Below are 26,843 nucleotides of genomic sequence, written 5' to 3'. Positions count from 1 at the left end.
CGAGAATTCTTAAAAAATGTTGAACCAAATTGAATTTATGCGAAGAATTTTATTACTTTTAAAAATAATTGAATTTCTGCAATTATTTGTATAATTTCTCTAAAATTCTTCAAATTATATTGTACAATTTACCTACGAACTTTTTGTCTTTTCTCAATCAAATTGCGGACTTTATGGACCATTTATTAAAAAGAACTGACTTTTATGTACTTTCAAGCAAATTTACGGACTTTTAGGGGATTTACGGACCTAAGTTCGAATCCTGCATTTCCGGGAGTAATTATTTACTGATAGGGGTAAAATGGTCAAAAATAGAGACACGCTAGATCATGAGGTGTTCAAATAACACCAGAATGGATTAAAATAATCTGCGCAACAGTTTAATTCCTCCAGAATTAAAATAACACCGGAAAGGATTAAAATAATCCATTTTGGTGTTTTAACATAACATAACATAACATAACATAACATAACATAACATAACATAACATAACATAACATAACATAACATAACATAACATAACATAACATAACATAACATAACATAACATAACATAACATAACATAACATAACATAACATAACATAACATAACATAACATAACATAACATAACATAACATAACATAACATAACATAACATAACATAACATAACATAACATAACATAACATAACATAACATAACATAACATAACATAACATAACATAACATAACATAACATAACATAACATAACATAACATAACATAACATAACATAACATAACATAACATAACATAACATAACATAACATAACATAACATAACATAACATAACATAACATAACATAACATAACATAACATAACATAACATAACATAACATAACATAACATAACATAACATAACATAACAACTTAACTTAACTTAACTTAACTTAACTTAACTTAACTTAACTTAACTTAACTTAACTTAACTTAACTTAACTTACTAACAATCTAACAAACTAAGTAAAATACTAACAATGTATCTTACTAACTTTTTAACTAACTTACTAACCTAATTAGTAATTAACTTACTAACTTTCTAACTAACTTTTGTAATTTACTAACTAACTAATAAGCTAACTAACTTAATTACTAATTAACTTAGTAAATTTCTTACTAAGTAAATTACTGACTAACTAACTAGCTAACTAACTTTTATAAACTTAATTACTTAGTAACTTACTAACTAACTTACTTAACTTAGTTACTCAGTAACTTTACTAACTTACTAACTAACTAACTTTCTAAGTAACTTACAAACTTAATAACTAATAACTTAATTAACTTTCTATCTTATTCACTAACTAACTAACTCATTTTACTCATTAACTTATCAAATTACACTGGGACACAAAAAAACTTGATGCTCTGAGCTTTAGGTCAGACAGTAGCTACTTTATGTTTTTGGGTTTTATGTTTTTGGGTTCCGGGGTAATTACATATTAGTAGGGGTAAAATGGTAAAAAAAGAAGTAATAATTTAGGCTTCGTCCATATAATACGTAACGCTTTTTGGGAAGGAGGGTCAAGCTATTTGTTACGATAAGCCAAAAAAAAATGGCGCTAATGTATGTAACAATGTGTTACAGGGGGAAGGGGGGGGGGGGGGGTCAAAATTTTCAAAAATTAGCATTACGTAATATATGGACGAAGCCTTAAAGGAAAATGTGAAATTTATTTGCAAAATTTATTTATTAAATTTATTTATTTGCAAAAAAGAGGACCATCCATAAATTACGTAAGACATTTTTTTGAAAAATTTGACACCCCCCCTCCCCCTTGTAAGATATTTTACATACATTAGCGTCATTCTATTGTTCGTAAGATTTAGCAGACCCCCCCCCCTACCCCATAAATGTCTTACGTAATTTATGGACGATCCCAAATGGCAAAATATAAGAGAAAATGGTTCTTTAAGGGAAGGTCGCAATATTACCCCTGACTGGGAATACTGACTCTATGAAAAGGGGTAAAAGTGTATATAGTGTAGAATTTTAGATTATTTTTTACCGCGTGAAATTTTTGCACAAGTTGGATAAAAAAAATGACGTCATAGAAGGCATCGCAGGCAACGATTTTTTTCACGACAGGTCTCGACTTGATTGAAAAGGGTAAGTGCAACCAGTTGCCGTTCGGTGGCGCGCGGGTGAGAGTGGTGTGAGTTGTGCAGCGGCGGCTCGACTACAACTCCAACTCTCTAGACGTTCTCTCTCTCTCTCTCTCGCTCGCTCGCTCTCTAGTTTCTGGTAGCATTTCGTTGGCGCTGCGGGGCAAGGGACGCTCAAAAAACGTGTATCTGCGCGCGCAGCCGCTTTGTCTGTGCACGCGTAGTGGAGGGACAACGTTGAACCACGAGGGGGCCGCCAGGGGTCCAGGAGAGCGAACCATGGCGGACAAACGGCAACTGCATCCTTTCAGTCGGCCGCTGAACCCGCGTGCCGTTCAGTCGGCTTTTTCCTACACGTGCGTTTTTTTCTAATTTTTAAGAAAGAAAAAGCAAAAAAAATAAATAAATAAATATTTTTTCCCTCTTTCCTGTGAATTTTTTTTTTCTCTGAAAAATATTTGGTGGAAAAAAATTTTATTTTCTTCCCTTCCCTCCCGAACCCCTACAAAAAAAAAGAGGATTACAGGAGCAACAATGTTTATTATTGTTTATTGACGAAGTGTGTGAATAAATTTTTTTTTTATTGTAAAAAAAAATTAGTGAAAAAAAAATAGTTTTTTTGGTTAATTTTGTTGTTTAGCCGGAACTACCGGTTAATGGGAAGACAACCATCATTCCAACAACTCGATTTCTTTTGGAGTATATATTTGTTGTTCTCGTGCACAGTGAATCCGCGTGCGGGCGTCGCACACGAAACCCTTCCTGCATGGTGAGTCTATTTTTAGGCTTTTCCATTTATTTTTTTTTTACTGCTTATGGAAAAAAGGATAAAATATTTTATTGTTGACCAAGCTCTTTTGAACTGAAAACTAAATTTATAATACAATAAACTCGATGAATTTTTCCCCATTGAATAAAATTTGGTACAAATTACCCCACTAATGGGGTAAATTTGACTGGAATTTAAACTCCCTAAAAGATAAAATATCAAAAAATTATCAGACATTTATTTCGTCACTTCTTGTCCATAAAGGGAAAAAAATTGCAAAAGGAGAAAATGGTACAAATTACCCCATTGTGACACAGGTTGTAACCTGTGTCACAATGGGGTAATTTGTACCATTTTTTACTTATATTTCACCGCTGACATTCCTAGACAAAGTATAAAAAATTTTCATGACAATTTATTACATCTTAAAGATGTAGAATTGGAAAAGGAGAAAATGGTACAAATTACCCCATTGCGATAGAGTTACCTCTATCGCAATGAGGTAATTTGTACCATTTTCCTCAATTTATCTGGATTTTTATCCTGTCATTCAGAGACAAAGTTTCTCAAATTTTTATTATATTTTATTTCATCTGAAAAAATATAAGAATTGAGAAAGGAGAGAATGGTACAAATTACCCCGGTGCATAATATTTTCGCTTATTACCCTGGTCACTTGCTCCCATCACCTGCAGAAAAATGAAATACCCCATGTTATATATTGAACATAAAAAATCTAATCGCCTCAATTCTGAATGAAATGGAACATTATAAGTGAATTATGTGCAATATTACCCCAAAGTTGACTGACAAGTGAATAATTTACTCCTAGTTATAAATAAAACATAGGAAAATTTAATCACCATGGGGTAATATTGCCTCAATTTTCAATAAAATGGATCATTGAGAGTGTATAAGAATAGACAATATTAAGTATTAACCCATAGTTCGCCTGAGAACTGAATAATTGACCCCAAGTTACATATTATATAAAAGATGAAAAATCTAAGAGCTTTGGGGTAATATTGACTCAATTTTCAATGAAAGGGAACACTGTAAGTGTATTATGTGCAACATTACCCCAAAGTTGCCTAACAAATAAATAATAATTTACCCCTAGTTATATGAAAAATGTAATCGCCACGGGGTAATATTGACTCAATTTTCAATCAAACGGATCATTGTCAGTGTATAATAATGTACAATATTACCCCACAGCTCGTCTGACAACTGAATAATTGACCCCAAGTTTTATAAAAATATAAATATGAAAGATGCAAAATTTAATCGACACGGGGTAATATTGCCTCAATTCTCAATGAAACGGAACATATTCAATATTACCCCAAAGTTGCCTGACAACTGAATAATTTACCTCCAGTTATATATAAAACATGACAAATTAAATCTCCATGGGGGGTAATATTGTCTCAAGCTTCAATAAAATAGATCATTTTCAGTGTATAATAATAATGTACAATATTACCCCATAGTTCGTCTGACAACTAAATAATTTAGTTTCCAACCTCAATTAGTGAGAAATATTTTTGTTAAACTTGTGTCATCATTTTTCACACATTAATGAGAATTAAAATACTATGTGCCAACTTACCCCGTTTTAGTAACATATCTACACTAGAAATTAGTGTATAATAATATATTAATAATACACAACTGAGGGGTGAAATGTTTCATTAATAAATTTTCGAAATTAATTTCCATTCATGTGCTCGTTCTTTTTATAAATGCAAATTCGATATAGAATATTATAAAGAATCATTTTGCCGGAGAAATTTTCATGAGTCAATGAATTCAAGGCTTCGAGGAAATAAATCGTGCGAAAGTAAACTGTCCTCACGAAACTCGAGACTGACATCCGCAAATTAGTGATGCAATGTAAATACTCTAAACCGACAGACTGTTCCTTGAATTATTAAAAAAGTTAACATTATATCACTTTTATTTCGACAATTATCATTGTTTATTTAATTCTATATCAACATTATGCGAACAATTATCGTTCAAGTAAACAATATATAATTTGTAATAATTAATTTTTGTAATAAATAAATAGACAAAGAAATAAATAAATAAACAAATAATACAATAAACAATGAAACATATAAATAATACGAAAATTTATTGCAAAAAATATAAATTATATAAATATCAATAATATAGGAAATAATAAATAAAATAAATAGTAAATAATATAGTATATAGTAAATAATTAATAATATAATAAAACAGTAAAAAAAATAATAAAATTAATAAATAATATAATTAACAATAAAATAAACAAATAATAAATAAATATATAATAGTATATAATGTAACAATATATAATATATAAATATAATAAATAAATAATATTAAAAAAATCAAATTAATTTAAAAAATAAATAAAAAAAAGAGAAAAAAAAATTTTGATAATAATTTTTTGATTGAAAAATGTTGCGATACATGTTTCGATAAATTTTGATATCGTAATCGATTAGTTAAATTTATTGATCGATAAGTTTCAAGATATAACGATCGATTTATTTCGATCCTAGAAATCGATTTCCGTAGGACTCGTTTTTCTAATGTCAATAATTTTATTTGTGTCGATAAAAATAGCAGAAGCATTATTTTAATCGATTTCGATCAATAGAAAGAAGTTCGATATATCGATATCATTAATCATTATATAAATCTGACACAATAAATGTAGATCCCTTTTAATGTTTAATGAGTGTTCGATATATCGAGCAATTAATATCGATATATCAAATTATCCGATCCTTTTATTTGAGACATGCAATAACGATAAATTTCAAGAGAACAATTATCAATCGAGACATTTCGAGATATCGATCAATTAATTTAAAAAAATAATCTAAATTTCAAGATAATTTTACTATTAAACGATTAATTTTGAGATCGATCGATATATTAAAATATCGATCATTCATTTATTAATGTCATAAACTATTTATTAATTTTGATAAATAAATCGATATTAATCGATTAATGTCAATATATCGATAAATTAATTTCGAGATATCGAATGTTTATTAGCTATTTATTGATATATCGATAAATTAATTTTGAGATATCGAATGTTTATTAGCTATTTATTGATATATCGATAAATTAATTTTGAGATATCGATTGCTTATTAATTATTTATCGATATATCGATAAATTAATTTTGAGATATCGATTGCTTATTAATTATTTATCGATATATCGATAAATTAATTTTGAGATATCGATTGCTTATTAATTATTTATCGATATATCGATAAATTAATTTTGAGATATCGATTGCTTATTAATTATTTATTGATATATCAATGAATTAATTTCGAGATATCGATTGCTTATTAATTATTTATCCATATATCGATTACATATCAATTAATTTCGAAATTCGATTAATATCAAAAGTATCGATCAACTGATTTCGAGAGGTCGATTAGTATTGAAATTTTGATCGATTAACTTTGTGAAGATCTTTAATATATCGAAGTATCAAACTAATATTATCAAAAGGTCGAACTATATCGAAGTATCGATCGATTTATTTCGTAAAGATAATAAATATCGAAGTATTGATCGATTAATTGTGAGAGGTTGATTAATATCGACTTATTAAACAATTATTGTAGAGATTTCGATTAATATCGACGTATCAATCGATTATTGACGAGATTTCGATTAATATCGATATACCGATCGATTAATTTCGAGATATCGATTAAAATATATTTTTTTAGAATTGGATATTGAAATAATTAAAAATAATATGAATTTTCGTATATTATTGAACTTATATAATTTTTATAAGAAAATGGAGAAATTAATTTTTCGAATATATCGATATTTTATTTAGTGTTATTATATGAAGAGAGATGGAGAGATTGTATAATATCGTATCCCATGAGTTTGCGTTGCCTGGACTTGCAGAGAGCGAGGTTTTGCAGTAAAGGCAACCGCTAGTCGGGGTGGTGCTTCTTATGACCTTTCTTTCTCGCCTTTTATTCTTATTTCAAGCAGTGAATCCGATGCAGAAGATGATAATTGCTGGCCAACTGTAGAAACATTGCGGATACATTCTCGTGACGAAAAGTTCTTTCTTTCTTTCTCTCTCTCTCTCTCTTTCTTTCTTTTAAAAATTTTCTTTCTACTCTCTTTATTTTTGTCCATTTCTCTCTCTTTCTCTCTGTCCTAAAACTTTCCGTAGCACAACTTGTGGGCACATATTAAAATATTATGATTATTATAGTTTTATAATATTAAAAACGTTTTATTATAATATAATATATATTATTATACTATTATATTATTAAAATATTATGTTATAATATTGTGCTAAAAAGTTGTACTATTGAGAATTTTGAGAGAATATTATAATTATTATAATAATGTAATATTTTTTTAATATTGTGAGGTAATGTTGCCTCAATATTGCGAGGCAATATTAGCAATATAATTATAATGTTATAATAAATATATTATAATATTTTATAATATTGCAATAACCAATAGAGCGGATGTGTATAACTCATCGAAAAAATGTGTGAGTATGTGTGTGGTATGGCTTCAGAAAAGAATCGAATGACTTTAAAAAAAATTTTTTTCCATCCTTTGCGGTTTCCTTTCATTGTAGACAATATATGTATATAATTTTCATGCTTTCGAAGTACTCATCTCCTGGAGATATACGTGAGCACTTCCGATTTCTTTATTTCAAAAAGAAAAAGAAAGTTTCAAATAATTTGTAGACGTTTTTTTTTGCTTCGATTTTCCCATATACTGCGATTTCGATATTTTAAAAAAAGGGCTTCTTCTTAACTCGCAAAATTCTTGTTTCGTTATAATTTCCTTATATAACAGGATGTCACAAATTTTATATATAAGAATAACAATTATTGTTTAAATAGTTGTATAAATAATTTTTTAAATAATTGTCTAAATAATTTGTTGACTAATTGTTTAAATAATTGCCTATATAATTGTTTTAAATAAATGTTTAACTAATTCTTTAAATAATTGTCTAAATAATTCCTCAACTAATTGTTTAATTAATATTCTAAATAATTGTGTAAACAATTGTTTATATTTAACTATTTGTTGAAAGAATTGTTTAAATAGTTGTATAAATAATTGTTTGAATAGTTGATAAAAATAATTGTTTACATAATTGTTTAAATAATTGCCTAAATAATTGTTTAATTAAATGTTTAAATAATTGTCTAAATAATTCCTCAACTAATTGTTTAATTAATATTCTAAATAATTGTGTAAACAATTGTTTATATATTTGTTTAAATAATTGTTTAAATAATTGTATAAATAATTGTTTGAATGGTTTTTTAAATAATTGTTTACATAATTGTTTAAATAGTTGTCTAAATAATTGTTTAATTAAATGTTAAACTAATTGTTTAAATAATTGTCTAAATAATTCCTCAACTAATTGTTTAATTAATTGTCTAAGCAATTGTTTATATAATTTTTAAAATATTTTTTTAATTAATTTGTTGACTAATTGTTTATACAATTGGCTAAATAATTGTTTAATTAAATATTTAAATAATTGTCTAAATAATTCCTCAACTATATAGTTCATTAATTGTTTAATTAAATAATTATTAAGCATTAGCTATTTAATTGTTTAGCTTTAAATATAAATATTTATTAAACAATAGATTTTTCATTTTTTAAGTGAATAATTATTCACTTAAAATGGTCCTATTTTAACAGCAAAATTATTAATAACTTTATAAATAATTGTTAATTAAATATTTATTTTATTTAAATAATTGTTAAATAATTATTGAATAATTATTTTATTTAAATAATTGTTAAATAATTATTGAATAATTATTTTATGTAAATAATTATTTAACAATTATTTAATTTGTTCAAATAAATGCTAAATTTTTGTTAACATTTTTTTTAATATTGACTCTAATTATTTTTAAACACTAAAACAGAAGCTGAGTAAAACGAGAGAGAAAGAGAGAGACAGAGAGAGAAATAAAAATGGAAACTGTAACGACCATATTTTGTAAAATATAGATTGGAAAATAATTTTGAGACTTTGACCAGGTCAATGGACAGTCATAACTCTCGTCTCTCTCTCTCTCTCTCTCTCTCTCTCTCTCTCTCTCTCAAATAATTTTGAGACTTTGACCAGGTCAATGGACAGTCATAACTCTCGTCTCTCTCTCTCTCTCTCTCTCTCTCTCTCTCTCTCTCTCTCTCTCTCTCTCTCTCTCTCTCTTGGCTTACGAGATATTAGACTCCTCTCTGCGTGACTAAATAAATACCTGAGCTCCTCACTCAATTCTCCGCAATCCCAGAGAGTCTTCTATATACCTTCTGACTCATCCGAATTAGAGCCACATTTATCTCTCTCCCCCCACCCCCTCGCTTCCCTTTTTGATAACGTGCTCCCTTAATTGCTCATGCGATTAGAAAAAAATTCCAAAATTCTTCTCCAGGAAGCAAAAGTATTCTTACAATAAATTTTTATTTTTGTGACACTTTACCCCATAATCTCTCAATGAAGTCAAAATAAATTGTAAATTTTCAGGAAGAAAAAAGTTAAAAAATATGTGACATTTTACCCCAAAATGACTCAACTTTCATGCCGAAGTGAAAATTAGTTTTACACAAATTCTGAAAAAGAAAAATGTTAAAAATGTGCCATTTTACCCCAAAATTTATACTGAAGTCAAAATAAATTGTAAATTCTCAAGAAGAAAAACAAAGTAATGTGACATTTTACCCCAAAATGTTAATTTAAAAAAATATTTTAATAGGAATCACTTTTTTTAAATTAAAAAATATTAAAAATATTTTTTTTTCTTAACAAAATAAAACAACAAAAAAAGTCATAAAATATACTTAGCTAAAAGTATAAATTTTCCAAAAAGAACGAAATTTCTTATTTTCAAATATAAAACATCAACTTTGAAAATTAAATTTTCTTGTCTTTCAGTATATATATAAATATTTGAATTTTGATATTCCTCTTACATCTGGGAAAATTGCATTTCATGAAGTCTGTCCAATTAAATTAAAGAATCTCTCTCTCTCTCTCTCTCTCACTCACTCTCTGTGCCAAAAGGGGACCATCTTCAATTATTTGTCGGAAGTTGAAAGCCAGTGGCTGAATAGGTGGGACACACCACCCCCTTTTCTTCGTTCACCCCGTCGACATCCCTTTCAGGAAGTTGACTCCTGCTGCCCTGTCGCAATACGACAATCGATAAACGTTCGACTCATAGAGAAAATTGTTTTTCATTTTTTTCTCTTTCCTCTTTGCTTTTACACCTTTTATATTACTTTTTTTTCTATTTAACCATTTATTTTTATATTCGTTTTCCCATCGTTTTTATTTTCTGTCTCGAAATTCATTTTTTCCACGAGAATGAATGAAATATTTCCATATTTTTTTTTGAAGTGGGGGTGGGGGCTTCTAAAAATGGTAAAATATTGTTTTTTCTTCATTCGAACGTTATTTTATTGTATAGGTAGATTTTTTTATTTTTTTTAAAGTTGTATTCAGTTTTTAGTTATTTTCATTTTTAGTTATATTTAGATTTTATTTATTTTTATTTTTAATTATATATTTGGTTTTTATTTATTTTTAAGTTTAGTAATAGTTAGTTTTTATTTATTTTTATATTCAGTTTTTATTTATTTTCATATTTAGTTTCATGTTTATTTTTATTTATTTTCAATTTTAGATATATTTTGTATCTATTTATTTATTTTCTTTTATTATATTCACTTTCACGGTATAATAAAAATGATAGCAAGATTTTTTTCTAGGTTAAGCAAAATTTTTGTAGTTGGCAATCGGATGGGTGTCCAAACTAGCGTTACCCATTTTTTTTTCTTTTTTACTTCTTTATGTCAGTTGAAACATTGATTTTAGAACCAATTTCTTTATTATTGTTGAGAAAAAAATCAAATATGCATAAAAATCATCGTTTTTTCTGCTTAGTAAAAAAATGAAATAAAAAAATTATAATCAAATTCTTAAAAACGATTCAATTATTTTAAAAAATTATTCGAAATTCAATTATTTTCAATATCTAGTATTTTCTTCAAATTTTGTAAAACAATTCAATTATTTTAAAAAAATTGATAAAATCCATCCAAACTTCAATTATTTTCGCACATGAAATTTTTTACAAGAATTCAACTATTTAAAAAAAAATTTTCATAATAATTATTATATCTCCAAAAAAATTAATTATTTAAAACAATGTTTATAAAATTCTAATAAAAAATTTAATTATTTTCAAAAATAAAAAAATTTTTCACAGAAATTCAATTCTTTTTAAACATTTTAATAAAATTTTCGCAACAATTCAATTATTTTCATAAATAATAAAATTCTTCTCAGGAATTCAATTATTTTTGAAAATTTTAATAAAATTCTTAGCAACTATTCAATTATTTTCATAAATAATAAAAATCATTGCAGGATTTCAATTATTTTTTATACAATTTTACAGGAATTGCTCGAAAAATGTAATTATTTAAAAAAATTTAATTTCTATTCTTTGAAAAAATGATTTATTTAAAAAAATGTTTTTTTTAAATTCTTTGCAAGAATTCAAATATTTACAAAAATATTATCATTTTTCACAGGAATTCAATTATTTTCAAATTTTTTAATAAAATTGTTCGAAAGAAATCAATTATTTTAAATATAATTTTAATTAAATTTTTTTGAAATAATTCAATTATTCTTTTAGATTCTAATAAAATTCTTCCCAAGAATTCAATAATTATTTATATAAATAATTCGAATTAATTTAATTATGTCGAGATAAATAACAAAATTAATCCCAAAATTTTAATTATTTTCAGGAATTTTAATAAAATTCTTGTAAAATCGTTCCCAAGAATTCAATTAGTGTCAAAAATAACAAAGTTTTTCACAGAAATTCAATTCTTTTTAAAGATTTTAATAAAATTTTTCGCAATAATTCAATTATTTTCATAAATATTAAAATTTTTGTCAGGAATTCAATTATTTTTAAAAAATTTTAATAAAAATCTTAGCAACTATTCAATTATCTTCATAATTATTATTCATCGCAGGATTGCAATAATTTTTTAATACAGTTTTACAGAAATTACTCAAAAAAAAAAAAATTCTTAAAAATTTAATTTTAATTACTTGAAAAAAATCAATTATTCAAAAAATATGTTTTTTTTTAAATTCTTTGGAAGAATTCAATTATTTTCAAATATTTTAATAAAATTGTTCGAAATAAATAAATTATTTTAAATACAATTTTAATTAAATGTTTTTAAAATAATTCAATTATTTTTTCAGATTTTAATAAAATTCTTCCCAAGAATTCAATTATTTATATAAATAATTCTTCGAAAGAATTCAATTATTAAAGATAAATAACAAAATTTTTCCCTAAAATTCAATTATTTTGAGGTATTTTTATAAAATTCTTTACAAAATTCAATTATTTTTATAAATAACAATATTCATCACAAGAATTCAATTATTTTTAAAAGTATTCAATTATTTTGAGTTATTTTAATAAAATTCTTTAAAAAATTCAATTATTCTCATAAATAACAATTTTCATCACAAGAATTCAATTATTTTTAAAAGTAATAAATTTCTTCTTAAAAATTCAATTATATTGTAAAAAATTCTAGTAAAATCGTTGTCAAGAATTCAATGATTTTCATAAATAATAAAATTTTTTTTAGGAATTCAATTATTTAAAAAAAAATTGAATAAAATATCACACAGACATTCAATTATTGTCAAATATTTTAATAGAATTCTTTGTAAAATTCAATTATTTTTAAACACTGTTTTCAATTGAATGATTTCCAATATTTACTATTTTCATAAAATTCCCAAACAGAATTCAATTATTCAAAAAAAATGTTTTTTTAAAATTCTTTGGAAGAATTGAATTATTTACAAAAATATGTAATTAAGTAAAAATAAATAATGCGAAAAATAAAGAAAAAGCGAATAAATATAAATTTTTCAATAGAAACGTTCACTTGTCTTGTATACTTGTTTTTCTTGTCATAAAAATTGTGTTAATTTTTAAAAAATTCCATGTTAGATCGAAATAATTGAAAAATAAAATTTTCTACAAGGTTAAGCAAAAGGGCGAAAACTACTAAACGGATGGGTGTCCCTAATAGCGTTACCTATCGTTTTTTCTTTTTTTTCTCATTTTTCTTTAAAATCTGGAACATAGTTTATTATTTCTGAGCTAAAATTGAATTTATGATGAAATTACGAGAAGAAAATGATTGAATGATTGAAAATTTCATACATATATATATAAATAGCTACTGAAATATGATTTCAACTCATGTGATTTAAATGAAACACATGGAACGTGCGACTTAATTGACCTCCTTAAGATCCGTATGCACAATTTTGCCCCACTCCCCCCTTCTCACCCTCGACTGTGAAAGATAAGCGTTCGTTTGCCATTCAGTTGCACTTAACTTTAACCCAGATCGGACACGCTCAAAATTAACTCTCGACGCATAATCGAGAGAACTCTCACTTTCCGAGGTAAAGAGCAAGCGAAGAGAACACGTGGTTTGGTTGGCATCCGTTTTATGTGTGCTGCTGCTTGCTTTTGCTTGAGTTTTATATTATTGCCAATATATATATAAATATATGCGCCTTGAGAAAACTAATCTTTGTTTCATGTCATTAATTTAGCCTTGAATTAAACTCAACTTTTTCTCTCTCTTATTTCCATAATAATACATAAAAGCCTCTTTCTAAATTCAATTTTCTGGAATAAAGAATATTTTTACTCTACACTCTGAATTTATCCTTTTCTTCAATTTTATTATTGTAAATTTATTTTTTTATTTTATTTTCTTTAGAGAAAATAGAATTTACAAAAAATTCAATTATAAAATAATGAAAATAATGAATAGTGGGACAACTTACCCCAGAAGTGGATTTTTTTCAGAAAACTTGAAGTTTCGATGTCTGGAAAGTAAAAAATAGAATTAAAAATTAAAAGTAGTAAATAAATTAATAATTTGATGCTAAATTTGATTGTTGGACAACTTACCCCAGAATTGAATTTTTTTTTGAAAACCTAGTTTTGAAGCCTTGTAGAGTAACAAATTACGTTAAAAATTAAAACAAGTAGTAAATAAATGAAAAATACCAATTTTTTATGTGTGACAACTTACCCCACTGTAGCAAAATTGACTTAATTTTAAATAATATGCGATATAAGTGCCCCCTGTGTATATTATATGCAATAGAGGATTAACTTGCGCCAGAATAAGAAGTACAATAATAATGTCATATTACCCCAAACCCCTAAAAGTGTCAAATTGCTCCAATATTTTAGAAACGAGTATAAAAAAAATAAATGGAAAATGTATTTTTAAATATTAGAAATAAACAACATTAAAAAAATTTTTTTTTTGTAAAATAAATAGAAAGGGGGTACTCTTGAAAAGTGTGCCAACTTACCCCATTTGGACAAAATTGACCATACTGTCAAGTATGAGAATAAAATTGATGTTGATAAAAAATTGAACTTTGACATAAATTTGTAATTTGGTGAAATTTTAGAAAATTGTGACAACTTACCCCCTGCCCACACCCTTCTGAGATCAATTCAGATGTACAATTAACGTTGACTGTTCAAAATTGAAATAGAAACACCTTTTCAAAATAATGTGACAATTTACCCCAAAATGTGTCAAGTTACAGTGAAGTAAACATAAATGATAAATTCTCTAGTCGAAAGACGTTTGAAAAATGTGACACTTTGACCCCAAAATATCTCAAGTTGCATACTGAAGTCAATAAATTGCAAATTCTTCAGAAGAAAAAAATATTACATTTTAAACCAAAATTTGTCAAACTCACATAAATCCAAATAAATTACAAATTCTTGAGAAGAAAAACATCTAAAAATGTGACGTTTTACCCCATATTGGATAGAAAAATGTAATAATAAGAAATTTGTTCCGAGACGTTTAAATATTATTTTCAGTTACATGAACAAATGTTTGAAAACAAAAGAACGTTTGAAAATGGGACATTTTACCCCAAAATGTCCTTTACGTTACGTAATGAAGTAAACATTAGTTTTTACAATTTCTCGAGAAGAAAAATGTTGAAAAATGTGTCATTTTACCCCAAAACTAATTCTGCTATTATTATTTATACTGAAATAAAAAAAAATAACAAGTTTTTAAGAAAAAAAAACATTAAAAAATGTGACATTTTACCCCAAAATGTCTCAACTTGCAAACTGGAGTCAATAAATTGCAAATTTCCAAGAGAGAAACTCGTTCAACAACGTGACATTTTACCCCAAAATAAATCATAAATTCTCAAGAAGAAAATCTTTTAAAAATGTGACAGTTCACCCCAAAATGTTTCAACTTGCATACTGAAGTCAATAAATTGTAAATGCTCAAGAAGAAAAACGTTAGATTTTAAACCAAAATGTGTCAAATTCACTGAAGTCGAAATAAATCACAAATTCTGAATAAAATAATATTTAAAAATGTGCCAATTCACCCCATAATGTATGGAAAAATGTCATATTAAAAATTTTGTTGAGAGAAGTTTAAATATTATTTTCAGTTACAAGAAAAAATGTTTGAAAAAAAAATTTTGAAAATGTGACATTTTACCCCATATTGAATAGAAAAATGTCTTAATAAGAATCTTGTTGAGAGAAGTTTATATTATTTTCAGTTACATGAACAAATGTGACAGTGTCGTTATGATATGTCGATAAGGTTGATTTTCAGCAATTGGGTCGTAAAAGATGCAATCAAAGTTTCTCTCTCTCTCTCTCTCTCTTTGTGGGATGCATAAGCACACACTTGTGCATCGGCCAATAATAAACCTTTTCTCTAATGTAGGTTTAAAGGTCAATCAATAACTAACCTAAAGTATTTTCTATAAATACATAATATTTAATTTACATTGTTTTTCTTTTCTTTCATATTTTGATTGAAAAACAAATTTTTTATCACCAAAAATCTTTTCATTTCTAAAGTATTTGTTTTGAAATTATCTCCCAAAGTTGAAAATTATTCAAAGAAAATGCTGTCTGTAAAGAGAAATTGAATTTTCAAAAAACTATTGTAAAATAAGGTGTAAAAAATAAAAAAAAAGTTGTCGAGGTTAAGCAAAAATGAAAAAGTCAGAAAAAAGGATGGGTGTCCAGGGTAGCGTTATTGGATTTTTGTTTCATTTTTTTAATTAAATTTTTAAGTTGCTAGTAAACGGATACACGTAAGAATTAATATTTTGTCGAGGTTAAGCAAAAACGAAGAGATTAGTAAAAACGATGGGTGGCCATTGTAGCGTCATTGATTTTTTTTTTGACAAATTTGAGCAAATTTTATTTTTTTACTTAAGAATTGTCATAAATGACTTAAAAAAATGTATCCAGTATTTAATTTAATATTTATTCAAGTTTCATTAACATTTATTAAAATTTTGTTTTTAAAACTATTTTTATCTTTTAGAATTAATTCGAATTATTTTTTTTATATTCTGTTACAGTAATGTTTTTAGTTCAATTGCTCCACTTAATATGCTTTGTAATGTGATGAGTATATTGTATTTTATTATTTTTATTATTATTATTATTATTATTATTATTATTATTATTATTATTATTATTGTTTTTCATAATATTAGTACATTTTTCATTATTTTTATTATTATTAATATATTATTACCATCTAACTGTCGAGTGCTCATAAAAAGCTAATTAATCAATCTTGGCAAGTGTATCGAACCGGTAACGATGTTACAACAGTAACGTTATAATAATTGCAACAAGTTTTGTGATAAATGATCATTTTTTCTACATTATTACATTTCACGACAAATTTATTCTACCTCATATACAATATTAAGACATTATTTTGCTCCTTCCATGCGAAAAATTTAAAAACATAATTAAAAAAAAAATTAAAGAATAAACAAATAAGTGAATAAAATTTGAACAAATGAAAACAGTAAATTTAAATAAATAAGCAAACAAATATTTACAAAATGAAAAATAAATAAGATGCATTCGGTTTATTTTGATCGAAATATTGAAGTTAAGTTTGTCTTTTATAACAAAAAAATTTAAATTTTGACCTAAAAATTTTTTTATAAATTTTGAAATTATTTCGCCCTAATCACTTTTTGATTAAAACTAAATTTCAATGTTTAGTTCGATTTTGACCTAAAATTTGTAAGTTTTTTTTATTGACCTAAAGGTTTCATTCTCAATTTTGCAATTTTTTCTTTGTAAATGACATCTACATTGACCTAACTTTCAAAATTATATTAGATTTTGACCTGTGAATTTTGACCTAAAATGTAGAAAATACGTTTATTTCATTTACGGTCTTTATTCTAAATTTTGAGGTTATAACCATCTTCTGAACTTTTTACTAAAACTAAATTTTAATGATCTGCTTGATTTTGACCTATGGATATGGACCTAAAATTAAAAAGTATTATTCTTGACCTATTCGGGTTTTATTCTAAATTTTGTCATTTTTTCCCTATAAATGACCACTGCCTTGATCTAATTTACAAAGTCAAATTCAATTTTGACCTAAAATTTAAAAAACATAATTTATTTTGCTAATACTTTTTTGCTTTTTGACCAGTTTTTTATGCTAAATTTTAAAAATACTTCTTCCTAATGACCTTTAACTCAACCTAACTTTCAAAGTTATACTTATTTTCGTTCTGGGCAAATTTTTGACCTGAAATAAAGAAAATTTTATTTTGACCTAAATATTAAGGTTAGGTTTGTCATTTGACCTATAAATTTTGTCTTAAATTTTGAATATATTTTCTCTTAATCACTTTTTGACTAAAACTAAATTTTAATGACCAGTTAGATTTTGACCTATGGATTAGGCCTAAATATTAAGGTTATGTTTGTCATCTGACTTAAAAATTTTGTCTTAAATTTTGAATTCATTTCCTCTTAATCAATTTTTGACTAGAACTAAATTTTAATGATCATAGTTAGATTTTGACCTATGGATTCTGACCTAAAATTTAGAAGTTGTTATTTTCTTCACTTACAGTTTTTATTAAAAATGTTTTATAATTCTTTTCCTGTTATGACCTCTGCTTTTGACCTAACTTACAAAGTTATATTCGATTTTGACCTGTGAATTTTGACCTAAAATTTAAAATATAATTTTTTTTGATAATTTTTTTTTCGCTTTTTGACCTACGATTTTTTTTTACTAAATACTAAAACTACTTTCCCATAATAACCTCTGTTTTGACCTATATTAACAAAGTTGTATTCGATATTGACCTATGGATATTGACAAAAAAATTGGTTCCCATTTGACCTATAGATTTTGACCTAAAATTTAGAAGTTATATTTTAGTTTTGACTTACGATATTTATTCTCAATTTTGAAGCAATTTTCGTCTAATAATCTCTGCTTTGACCTAAATTACAAAGTTGTCTGCCCTTTTTACCTACGGATTTTGACCTAAATTTTAGGTTATTTTTATTCTTGAATTACAACTTTTATTATAATTTTTGAAATTAGTTTCTTTTAAAATGACCTTTGTTTTGAACTAACATACAAAGTTGCATTCGATTTTGACCTATGGATATTGAAATAAAAATGTATTCGCTTTGACCTAAAAATTAGAAGTTATCTTTTATTCTTGACCTACGGTTTTTATTTTAAATTGTTAAATAATTTTTTTCTAATTATCTGACTTGACCTAAATTCGGATATTTTAAAAATAATTGTTTTTTTAGTAATTTTTTACTTTTGACCTGTGAAACTTGACCTTAATTTTGGACTTTTTTAAAATAATTGTTTTGTAGTAATTTGTGATTTTTGACCTGTAAAACTTGACCTAAATTTGTACTTTTTAAAAATTATTGTTTTGTATTAATGTTTGAATTTTGACCTGTGAAACTTGACCTAAATTTTTCAAAGTAATTTTTATCGACTCTCCTGAAAGTTTTTTTCCAAAAAAGAAATAAGACCAAAAGACCTCTTGGTCTTATTCATTTTTTGGATTTATTGTCAATAGAGTCAAAAGAAAATAAGGAGTTAATTAAGTAATTAAATTAATTAAATTATTAAATTAAATTAAATTAAATTAAATAATTCAGTAATTAATTAATAGTAAAAAAATGGTATAGAAAATTAATTTTTGGTCCAAATTTTAATTGGTTTTTTTCATTGAGGACTTCAACGTAGGTCGATAAATTTTTCGACCGCATGACGCAGGAAAGGCACGACCATATTAAAACATGTATATATACTACTTAAGCATCTATAGATCTTTACCTGTTTGTATCTATATATACACATATAATACCTGCTCTGCTTGCGAGTCTGAACCTGTTGCACTTTTAATTTTCGAGAAATCGAATAGACTTTGATTATCATTATTATTATTATTATTTTTTTTATTTATAAAGATGGGAAATAAATTATAAGAAAATAAAGAAAGGAAATTTTGTTTTTTAAAAAAATATAGTGATTTATGCAATATTGAGTATTGAAAAGCCTAATTAAAGTATTTGATTCAGCTATCTTTCTTGACTCTTTGAATTCGTTTCCAATTATTGTAATAATGGTTGGAAAAAAATAGATAAAATCAAAAATTTATTTTTAAAATAAAAGAAGAAATTTTTGAAACCAATATTTTGTTTCGAATCGATTAGCATAAATTTGCATAAGTTTTAAAAGATTATTCTCATCTGATAGTTTCTTTTCAAGTAGAAAATGAATTTTTTAGTGTTAGGTAAAACTTACTCCGATTTGTGGGGTAAGTTCTGACACAATTTTTCTTTAATAGAAAAAATATTATTAAAAATATTTTTAATTGAAAAAATGAATTTAGATAACAGTTGTTAGGGGTAAGTTGTCCGTAATTGTGCGACTGCAGACAAAATAGGGGTAAGTTGTGACACAACTTTTTAATAGAAAGGAAAAAATATATTTTTACACTTGCAAAGGTGTAAGTTGTCCGCAATTATTATTATTATGCGACAAAAAATTCGATATCATTTTTTAAGTAATATTTCTTTTTCGGGGTAATTTGTCACATGCTTTGCTAGGGGTTAAATTAAATATATACGATTTTGGGGTAAGTTGTCCATTAATTGACGAGAAAGAAGTTGAAAATTTATGTAATTAGTCTACTTGTAAAACAAGTTGTCAACTTACCCCTTGTTTGGGGTAATTTGTCCTCTATCGACAATAATAATAAAAACCATATTATTATTATTATTATTATTATTATTAATTATTATTGTTAAGAATAATATAATAGACTTATATTTAAAATAAAATAAATTAAGAACACAATTTTTTCAATAATTTTGTTAAATAAAAAAAAAAGATCATTGATACAAAAAAAAAGAAAATTTCCGAAAAACTAAATTATACGGTTGAAAACTTACATTTATTATCTTAACGTGACTAATATTGTTGCGTGAAAAAAAAATTGCATAATTGACAGTGGTCCATGATGTAATTACTTTGAATCAATTCGATACACACTGGACCGGTCCATGTTACACGAGTGTAGGACCAAGAGAGAAAGAATAATATTGTATGTAGTGATCCTCTCGAGCACTTCTCAAGAGATCCCGTATGAAGGAAAGGAAAGGAAAGGAAAGGAAAGAAGGAGGAGGAGGAGAAGAAATATTGTCGAGTTGGAGCAGATATCTGAGTGAAAGTAGAGACATAACTGAAGTCAAAGTATATACAGCATCCACAGCATCAGAACTCGATTTTTATTCTCCTCCTGGGCTTCTTGTCATTGTTTTGATTCTGTTCGATTCACTTTTTTCCCTCCCCTCTTTGCCGCAATCAGATCAATCATTTCGCTCTTTTTTTACTTTTGTTTGTCGTCAAATTTTTTTTTTAGTTCAATAGTTGTTTCAGTCAATAGTTATTTTGGGCGATAGTTGTTTCAAGGGATAATTGTTTCTGTCAATAGATATTTCAGGCGATAGTTGTTTCAGTCAATAGTTATTTCAGGCAATAGTTATTTCATTCAATAGTTGTTTCAGTCAATTGGTATTTCAGACAACAGTTGTTTCAGTCAATAATTATTTCAGACGATAGTTGTTTCAGTCAATAGTCATTTCAGTCTATTGATATTTCAGGCAATAGTAGTTTCAGTCAATTGGTATTTCAATCAATAGTTATTTCAGTTAATAGTTGTTTCAGTCAATAGTTATTTCAGGTTGTAATTATTTCAGTCAATAGTTGTTTCAGTCAATTGCTACTTCATTCAATAGTTGTTTCACTCAATTGTTATTTTAGGCGATTATTTTTTCAGTTAATAGTTATTTCAGGCGATTATTTTTTCAGTTAATAGTTATTTCAGGCCATAGTTGTTCTATTCAATAGTTGTTTCAGTCAATAGTTATTTCAGGTTGTAATTATTTCAGGCGATAGTTGTTTCAGTCAATAGTTATTTCAGCCCATAGTTGTTCTACTCAATAGTTAGTTCAGACGATAGTTGTTTCAGGCCGTATAGTTGTTTCATTTAATAGTTATTTCAGGCAATAGTTGTTTCACTTGATAGTTTTTTTAGTAAATAATTATCTTACTTAATATTTGTTCCTGTTATTTTTTAGTTTTATTTATTTTATTCAAATATTGTTTCAGTCAACTGTGATTGGATTATAGTTGTTCGAAATTAATTGTTTCTTATTGGAGAAATAATTTTGAAATTCTAAATTTGAAATGAATGTTTGTAAATATATAAGAGGATGACAATAGAAGTTACTCTTTATATAGATGAAGAGTAGTAGTAGGTATTATGTACGAGGTTAAGTGAAGAGATATCACAGGCATCAGGATTTGCGGACGAGTAAAAATAGACTTCGAAACACGAAGAAGCACCCTTTCGCCGATGGCCGAGCCAAGTACGTAAGTGGTCTTTGCGTTGAGTGCTTGACCAGCTGGTTGTAAGTGCTGCACGGCTCTCTTCTCTATAGAGGATTTCTCTCTACCTTATAATACTCCACCTTATACACACCATTCGTTCGTTCGGTCGGACGCCTGAAGAAACAGTCGAGAAACAGAAAGAATATCAACTCTTTCAATAGAACTTACAACAACTGCAACGGGTGTTCCCTTCAAAACCATGTTTATATTCAACTATTATATATATAGGCGCTTCATTCTCCTGATATATATAGTATACTATATTATGCTAATATACTACTACACTACTACTATAATAGTACTTTACTACTATACTATTCTATATTACTATTTTACTACTAGTTTACTATTATACTACTGTTTTACCACTATACTACTAATTTACTACTATTTCACTACTAATTTATTACTACTTCACTACTAACCACTACTTTCCTACTACACTACTACTTTACTACTGCTATATTACTATTTCACTACTAACTACTACTTTACTATTATTTCACTACTAATTACTACTTCCCTACTATACTACTATATTTCTATAACACTACTATACATCTATACTACTACACGACTACTTTACTACTCCTGTTTTAATACATTGTTACTACTATACTCCTACACTACTATTATACTACTACTTTCCTACTATACCTACTACTATGATTTTACTACTATACTACTACTTTACTATTATTATACTACTACTTTCCTAATATACCTACTACTAATATGATTTTACTACTATACTACTATTTTACTACAATACTACTAATTTACTACTATTTCTATACTATAACTACTACTTTCCTACTATGATACTACTACTTTACTACTATTTTACTACAATACTACTAATTTACTACTATTTCTATACTATACTATTTCCTACTATACCATTGTGTTACTACTATATTTCTATACTACTACTATACTAATATATCACTACTACATTATTACTGCTATGTCGCTACTATATACTACTATATTACTACTATACCTACTACCATGATACTACTATACTACTATTTTACTGCTGCTATATTACTATTTACTACTACTTCACTACTAACTTCTACTTTACTATTATTTCACTATTAATTACTACTTTCCTATTACACTACTATATTTCTATAACACTACTGTTCTACTACTTTACTATTATTTTTACTACTAATTACTACTTTCCTACTATACTACTTCTGTATTACTACTATGTTACTACTATACTTCTATACTACTACTGTATTAATATTATGTTACTACTATACTCCTATACTATTACTATACTACTACTTTCCTATTATGTTACTACTACATTATTACTATTATATTCCTTCTATACCTACTACTACTACTACTACTATGATTTTACTACTATACTACTACTATTTTACTACTATACTTCTATTTTACTACTATACTACTAGTTTACTACTATAATACTTTACTAATATTATATTACTACTACTATGATACTACTAATTTACTACTATACTACTACTATTTCACTACTAACTACTAATTTACTATTATTTTACTACTAATTACTACTTACCTACTATACTAATATATTTCTATGATACTACTTTACTACTAATAAAACTACTTAACTTTACTACTAATTACTACTTACCTACTATACTAATATATTTCTATGATACTACTTTACTACTAATAAACTTCTATACTACTACACTACTACTTTACTACTACTGTATTACTAGTATTTTTCTGTACTACTTCTTTATTACTATTAAATTAATACTATACCTACTACTACGATACTATACTACTATACTATACTTTACTACTATACTACTACTTTCCTACTACTATACTACTACTTTACTGCTGCTATATTAATATTTACTACTATTTCACTACTGACTACTACTTTGCTATTATTTTACTACTAATTATTACTTTCCTACTATACTAATATATTTTTATACTACTACTGCACTACTACTTTACTACTACTGCATTACTAGTATTCTTCTGTAATACTGCTTTATTACTATTAAACTACTACTATTTTATAGTACTATGATACTACTATACTATACTTTACTATTATACTAGTACTATTTTATTACTATACTACTAATTCACTACTAACTACTACTTTCCTACTATATTACTACTATACTACTACTTTCCTATTACTGTATTACTACTATTCTTGTATAGTTCTGCTTTATTACTATTAAATTACTACTACTACTACTACTACTACTAATACTACTACTATTTTATTACTATACTATTAATTTACTACTATTTCACTACTAACTTCTACTTTACTACTACTTTCCTATTATACTACTATATTTCTATACTACTACTGTACTACTTTATTATTTTTTCTACTATTATTATGCTACTTATACTTATAAGTTTTACTATTATTATACTACTACCATACTACTATAGTACTATCATACCACTGTACTACTATACTACTATATTACTACTATACTACTATGCTTATACTACACTACTACTATACCAATACTACTATACATATATCTATTTATCAAGAAATGTTTGTTTTGAAATTTATGTCTTATACTTTTAGGTATTTACGTTAAAAATCAGTGCTTAGATAATAAAATTGTTTAATGTTATGATATTTTTGCACCAATAGATGTAAAAATTGAAAATTTGTGTTTAAGTTGACGAAAAAGTCATCAACAGAGGTTTGAATAATTGGGGTTCTACTGTATGTATAGATATGAAATATATGGTACTATGTTTTTTAACAATATAGGAATAAGCAACAAAAGAAATGCGAGAATAATGGATGTACATAAGTGAAAAAAATTTGAATCAAATATTGAAAAAGTTGAAATTATTGAGTGCCATTATATAGTTATTAATCCAAAGTACCAACAGCTGTTGTATATACATACAATTTACCGTTTTAAAATGAAACTTCACTTATAGAGCAAACTGCATAAACTGTTCTCAGGCTCTGTTTAAAGTAAACTTTATGGAGCGAATGGTTACTGCGGCGAATAAATTAAAATTTTACTTGACCCCTCTCTCTCTCTCTCTCTTATTTTCTTTTTTCTCTTTCATTTTTTTCTCTCTTTCTCAATTCTTTCAATTTCTTTTCTTTTACTCTTTGTTTTTTCCTTCGCCTTGATTCTCTCTCTTTCTCTCCCTCTCAATGTTCCTTTTTTCATCTTCTTTTTTTCGTCTCTATTTCTCTTTCTCTCATGCGGCTAATAACCGCGGAAGAAAACGCGTTTGCGAAAATTACAGTATTCGAAAATCTATACACACACACTCACACACCTCTTTTACTTTATTTTTATATTGCTTCTGTTTCTTCTTTTTTGAAAAGTTTCAATATAATTAATGCGGTTGAATAAAAAAAGAAGAAAATAAATAAATTCGAATTCCTTATGGTAGTTGAAGATTATTTCCATGTAGGGAGAGATTAGAATAAATATATAGGAAATATTTATAATATTAATGTAGGATATATGTATTATAATAATTACAAATTGTTGTCTGTAATTATTACATACATTCATTATGGCTTGGTACTATTGTGTAATATCATTAATAAGGAACAATTAAAAATTAATTTTATAATTGAATTCACTTACAAGGGTTCCACTTATTCAAATAAAAGTATAGTTTCAAATATAATGAGCGTATATATTAGCGTGGGTGTGTAGGTCAACTTATTTGTTAGATCGAAATAGGTCCGAAATTAATAGTAATTCGAATTATTGAAAAAAATACTACTAATTAGTAATAGTTACACTTCCGCACATAATAGTAGTTCGAAATAATATAAGTTCCAAATATAAGTAGTTTAAAATAATAGTAATTCCGAATAATAGTAGTATTTAGTAAAATGAGTTCCAAGTTATAGTAGTTCCAAATATTATAGTAATTTCAAATAATACTATCCGTTTAGTGTAATATAACATTCGAATAATGGTAGTTTTAATTAATAGTTAATTAATAGTTAGTAGTTTCAAATAATATTAGTTCCAAATTATAGTAGTTTCAAATAATAGTTATTACAAATAGTAACCATTTTTAATAATAGTAGTTCCAAAGAGTATAAGCTGTTAGTAATAGTAGTTTCGAGTAATAGTAGTAACTTTTAGTAATAGTAGTTCAAAATAATAGTAGTGCCAAATAATAGTAGCATTAATAATAATAGTTCAAAGGAATAGTATCCTTTAGTAGTAGTAGTTCAAAATATTAGTAGTTTAATAAAAATAGTAGTGTCAAATAATAGTAGTACCAAATAGTAGTAGTTTTTTTAGTAATAGTAGTTCAAAATATTAGTAGTTCAATAAAAATAGTAGTGTCAAATAATAGTAGTACCAAATAGTAGTAGTTTTTTTTAGTAATAGTAGTTCAAAATATTAGTAGTTCAATAAAAATAGTAGTGTCAAATAATAGTAGTAACAAATAGTAGTAGCTTTTAGTAATAGTAGTTCAAAATAATAGTAGCTTTTAGTAGTAGTAGTAGTAGTAGTAGTAGTAGTTTAAAATATTAGTAGTTCCATAAAAATACAATAGTGTCAAAGAATAGCAGTCCTAAATAATAATATACTTTCATTAATAGTATTTCCAAGTTATAGTAACTCAAAATTATACTATAGTCCCAATTAACAGAATTTTTAATAGGTACACTGCCAGTAGTACTGCCGCCAGTAGTTAATAGTTCTTTTAGTTATCATTGTATCGACATTTTTCTTGTTGTTAATAAAGTGCTGTATAGGACACTCTGTGTATGCGTGTGTGTAATATGTGAGGAGGAAAAAAGCAGCTAACTCTGGTCTCTCTTGGAATTATTGAAAACAATGCCCTTCGTTTCTAAGTCATGCGAATATAGCGAGCAGTACCAAGAGGAACAATGACCGGTATTCTTTCAGTTATTTGCATAAGTTGTCAATAGTTCTAGGGAGAGCATGGCAAATATTTCAAAGT

The 26,843-nt window shown here is 25.9% G+C and overlaps 1 protein-coding gene across 1 annotated transcript in view; it reads left to right on the top strand.

The window, feature by feature from the left end:
* The first annotated feature begins 2,642 nt into the window (after positions 1 to 2,642).
* The window catches only part of LOC122506639 (probable protein kinase DDB_G0277539), a 303,476-nt gene continuing 279,275 nt past the window's right edge, over positions 2,643 to 26,843 (top strand). The window contains exon 1 of the mRNA XM_043618945.1: positions 2,643 to 2,897. The gene's annotated coding sequence lies outside the window, so the exon portion shown is untranslated. The remainder of the gene's footprint in view (positions 2,898 to 26,843) is intronic.

The sequence above is a fragment of the Leptopilina heterotoma genome, unplaced genomic scaffold (genome assembly GCF_015476425.1).
Source record: "Leptopilina heterotoma isolate Lh14 unplaced genomic scaffold, ASM1547642v1 Lhet_43, whole genome shotgun sequence".
NCBI classification, from domain to species: Eukaryota; Metazoa; Arthropoda; class Insecta; order Hymenoptera; family Figitidae; genus Leptopilina; species Leptopilina heterotoma.
The sequence above is the reverse complement of the archived record's forward strand: the minus strand, read 5'-3'. Positions and strand labels throughout refer to the sequence as shown.